A 5555-nucleotide genomic window follows, 5' to 3' on the forward strand; every position below is an offset into this window, starting at 1 on the left:
CAATCTGACTTTTCTATTTTCTAAACTTGCAATTAGACATTAAAGGTGGGTAAGTTTGAGAAACCGGCTCGAGATACACTTTTTGTTATATTCCATGGAATGCTCTTAACATCCCGATAGCAATGAATATCTGAAGTGCTTTGACAAAAAATCCATTAAAAAATGTCATCTGTGGAAGCCGTACTGTAAAAAGCACGACCAATCATCTGAGCCGGCCCGGCTAAAATAACTGGATGGCCTACCTGCCTGTCAGCCTTCCATCTGTGCACAAACTTATCTCGTGCCCTCATTGGTCATGTGCGCGTTCGTGTGTGTTGGAGGAGGGGCTCTGTAAGGAAGTGGCAGATTTTTTCCGGTTGTGTATTTTCAAATTCTAGCGCACTCGAGCTGGTTTCTCCAAAATTACCTACCCCACCTTTAAGTTCCCTATAAAGAGCCAACCTTCAATTTTGAAAATTCCCAGTTTATTCCCATCTTTGAAAATTCCCGGAAATTTGCAACCTTAAAAATCAGTAAAGCATACGCGTCCTCAGTCCTTATCCGTGTCGCAGGCTGCTAACAGAGATGTCAAATAAAGAAAGGAGAGGGATATGCTATGCTTCCATCAAACTGTCAAGGGAATTTTGAGTAAACTCACAAAATGTCTCAACAAATGCATTCTCCCAACAGCTGGGCTTAAGCGAATAAACATGCTTCCTGAAAACAACATCCACAAGGACAATGGGAAGGGACACACTGTTATTGTGTAACTGTCAGCAAATATTGTACATAATTCATCCTCTCCTCCAAAGTTTAGACAAACATACAGTTTTATTTGAATGTGAATCCTCATAACAATATCCACACAAAATGACGCTTATAAGTGCAAGCAGCAGCAGCAGGTGTGAAAACTAGGAGTTTTTTTAAGAATCCGACAACCTTTCAAGACGTTTCTGGGCTTTTGTGCGATGGAGCTGAACCACGCTCAGATCACGGCAAACCCAAATGATCTTTAAATCAAATCCACTTAAAAAAATAAAACTGTTCTGCATGTTTGGTACGATTTGATATAAATTGTAGCGTTGCTGTCACACAGTAGAGACGGAAATGTCTCTGATGTTATTCCAACACACGAGAAGAAGACAGACGACAAAAAAAGACATTTGTTAGATGATTTTTTGGGTCTCAGCTCTCAGCACGACTCTGCACTAACTACCGGTTGAAGTTACATTCATCCGTCTGGTGTCGGTGAACGTATGTCTCACAGCGGCGATCCAGCAGTGTCTGTAGCCATGGAAACTACAAGGATGTAGCGCTTAAATTTAGGGGAAGTGAGGGATTATTACACCAATGCCACACACACATCCCAAACCATCTTCCCATGATCAAAGTAAGAAGAAAAGTCACACATTCAGCGTCCTCAAGAGTCCACTGTAACTCGTGTTGTTAAATAAACTCTGTTGGAAAGACAGCGAAAGACATTCACTTCCGATGGAGGCCTGCTAATCTCCTGGCAAAAGAGAAACTCGACGTGTGGCTCAAGGGCAACTTGACCTGTTTACTTTACGCCCGTTCACTTCCATCGTCTAAGCTTGCCCTGCCTTTCTCAAGCTAGCATTCTCCTGGTCATGATGAAGACTGCTTCATCAGCTAAAGCCATCAACATCAAACCACTAAGCCCTCCTTTATACATAAACATTCAAACTATGTTCATGTGATACGTGAGGTTGAATGTTATAGCCCTTTCATTTCCTTTCTGCTTGTGCCGCTGTATGCTGCCTCATATTGCAGTAATGCTGTGAAAGTGGGGGGAAAAGACAAAGGTCATTTGCTTTATAACAGACATGATCAGTCAAGCCCAAATCGGTGCAAGTTGTGAGAAGAAAGATGGATCATTTGGATTAGGTACGCTTGGTTGAGCAGAGGACAGATAACGGGCGATGAGGCGGAGAAGACAGCAAAGATGGGGGGGAAGACAGAAAGAAAGACGCCATTAAAATATCTAATATCTATAAACTGCACTGTAATGCTCTTTTGTGTTGTATTTATGCTCGACACAGTGCCATTAAACAGCAGCAGCTCTGGGATTTCAATATTAAGCCTTGCTTTACTTTGAAGGAGCTGCAAACACAAACTTATGCAAACAAACACAAGCATGAAAGGCATGTGAAATATTTCCTAAGTATCATGAAATATGCCAAATGTGCAGCTATGAGAGAAAAATACAGAGCACATCCACACAAGGTTTCTCACACACACACACACACACACACACACACACACACACACACACACACACACACGTGGTCAGACTGGCCGGCAGGAGGGAAGCTTCAGTGCTGGGATCTGACCAGTGCACCGTATACTGGCTGCCAACAGTCCACCACACACCGCTGCTGTGTCCAACCATACATGTGTGTGCCTACATGCGAGTGTGACCTTGACTTTGTGAGCAGGCCTTCGTATCCACAAACACAAGTGTGTGTCTTTGTGTGAGCGACTGTGTGTCCTCCAAGTGTGTATGCATGGGAGTGGGTGAGTTAAATACACAGTATAAACATTGTAGGGACTCCCTTGACTTGTGTTTACCGATCGAGATAAAGACCGTCATTCCTCTCTCACCACCAACCTACTGTACTTCCTGCTCGTCCAACCAGAGAGAGGCACTTAAGCCTGGGCAATGTCACAGATATCTTATCTTGCCAATAAAGCCGCTTGAATGGGTTTAGATTGAACTGAGAGAGGGAGGAAAACAAGAGGGCACACACTGGTCTAATGGGGTCACTTCACCCCCCCATTGAGAGAAACTCCTGCACCCCCCGCCCCTCCTCCTCCTTCTTCTCCTCCTCCTCCTCCCATCTCACATGTTAATGTACTTACCGCTCTGCAAAACCTTCAATCTGCCCGAGATGCTGGCTGGCATAACAAACAGGGCCCTGAAAATAGTCTCCCCCCCTGTTTCCCATGCTGCACTGGAGGTATTTCGGTGGTGAAGCGAATTCCTAATGTTGGATCAAATAATCTACCCACTACTTCTCTGCCTTTCTACTTCCCTCTCTCTGTGAGTTCTGTGTCTGCCGCTTCACCTTCATGTCTCCTCGCTGCAAATTGTTGCTCTCCACCGCCATTTCTCCGTCTCTTTCCTCTGGGTTTGCGGTAGGCAGTGAGACGCATGGTCTAGCCACACTGACCAATAAAAAGCAGGCCTTAGCCTCTATCATTTAGTCCGCACGTCTGGTATACAGCTCAGGACGTTGCAGGCCAGGACGCCCCACAGCCTCGGCGGGAAAAAGCACTCATACCATCTTATTATGATGTCACAAGTTTGGATTACTCATGAGCTTTCCTGCAGGGTGTGATCCGCTTTTCTTGCTATCTTTCTAACCTCCAGCCTCTGTTTACCATGCTTTTTTACCCAGGGGATTACTTGCGCACATTTACACCTCGAAGAACTGCAACCACAGACTGACTCAATAAAAACCGAAACGCTATTAAAAGCATCCTAATGCACGACAGGCTTCCTTTGCTTCCACGGTGAGAGAACACAACCGAGGAGAGAAGTAATGAAAGAAGCAGGAGGGGTAAAAGGAGCATTAAAAGCAGCCGTAAAATATTTTTAGCTTCTCAGACCCATTCATGTCTCGAACCAGGGCCAGGAGGAACCGCACTGCCATGACTATGAATGGTACTGTTAGTTACTTTTTCTTCTCTTTCTCTCTTGGCAAGTGTCCTGCCACTGGAGGAATGCCTGGTTCAGATTCACATGTGTGTGTATGTGTGTGTAGAGGCTGGACAAAGAGAACCAGTGTGGACAACAGAACACAATCAACCACTCAATGGACAGCTATTAACTCATCGCACACAAACACACACACACAAATTCCAGAGTCCACGGACGAGAAGCAGTGACATTCAGAGCCAACCAACCAATCAGGACGCCTTTAACGCAGCCACAATGGAGCCAGTCAATGAGCAGCAGAGGATGATGGGAGATCTGTGAATCAAAGTGTCCGGCTCCTCATCCCTGTCTCGCTAATCTTCAACCTCTCGCCCTTCTCCTTTCATTCTCCCTTTCCTCCTGTTTCCCATGGTGCATCTCTCATTGGTTAAAAGGTGGTTAGAAGAGGCCATTGGGCACAGTCCACCTCCCACTCATGTATGAATCACCCCATTGTGCACTGGACTCGAATTCTCACACTTTCCTTTAAACCAAAACATGCAACCGACATGTGAGCAGTCGCAGTTTTTCGTAGAAGTAAAATAATCAAAAGCACTAAACAATATTTGGGTATTGCTGTAAATCACGTCAGAGTATCTCTCTGATACAAATCTCAGAGGTATTGAGTTAATGAGTTACATATTATCTACATCGTGTCATCGAAAACATCCTGGTTCAGCTTTGACCTACTGTTCGTGAGCATGCACACAATTTTCCTGAGCAATGACGGATTACTGCCGACAAAAGGTGCGCTCACTTCGGTTTTACTGCCAAATAAAGTTCAGTTATTGCTAATCTGGAAACATTGTTTGCTTGTTTGCATGTGTGGGCGAGTACAAGAGATTCAATTCCAAACAGGAAGGCATTACCAACCCTTTCAAGGTTTATTTGTTCAAATCTCAACTGAACCAGAGACTCGTTGAATCTTTATTTCCCCAAATTAGAAGCAGAATTCCTAAATTATCTTTTTAATGATGAAGAAATACATGAATCTCCCTTTTAAACTTCCCTTTACTTCTTCTCTAACTTCATTGATTTTCTGGGGTTTGGGATTTTTACCCGATTTTAAACTCAATTTGATTTGATAAACCTCAACAATGTTGCTGCTCATGTTTCTGGCCCCATCGTACTTGCGTTCCCAGATTTCAGTAATAGGCGCGTTCACACCGGAGTACTTTTACCCGTACTTTTCCCGTTTGGTTCCGTTAGTGCCTGGAATTTTGCGTTCACACCAAAAAGAGTGCTTAGTTCTGAGAACTTTTACCCCCATTTGTATAGTGCCTGCTAGAGAGGTGGTACTATCCTGGGGAGAAAAAAGTACCAATTTCGATTGGCTGGGCGAATTGCAAACCACGCCCCGAAAAACTCCGCCATTGGATTTGCTGGCATTAGCATTATTAGCCTTAGCATTAGCCCCGCGCACCAACGGAGAGAGCATAACTTTTCAACACAAAAAAAAACATGGGAGCGGTGGAGATGAGAAGGTGTCGGCGTTCTGGCGATTTACTCGGAAGGCTTCAGTAGAGCCAGTCCCCAACTCCGGAGACTTCCGGCCGGTGACTTTGGGTGGCAGTATACACCGTGAAGTTGTTTGCGGCCTGCCAGTAAACCCAAAGCAGAAGAAGACGAAGTGACGTCAGTGGCTTCATTTGCCTAATCCTGCGATCTGTGTTGAGTTCGTGAGAACTAAAGAGTCCTCATGAACCTTTGTGGAAAGTACTGCGGTGTGAAAGCGCCTATTGGAAAATAGAAACTCCCCCTAGCAGGGAACTTTAGGATTTTAGCCTACTGCAGACCATTTACATGCACAAAAACCTATATAACGCATTACAGGAAAGTAAAAACCCCAAAAGCAGAA

The sequence above is a fragment of the Notothenia coriiceps genome, unplaced genomic scaffold (genome assembly GCF_000735185.1).
Source record: "Notothenia coriiceps isolate Sejong01 unplaced genomic scaffold, NC01 NC01_scaffold00000339, whole genome shotgun sequence".
NCBI lineage: Eukaryota > Metazoa > Chordata > Actinopteri > Perciformes > Nototheniidae > Notothenia > Notothenia coriiceps.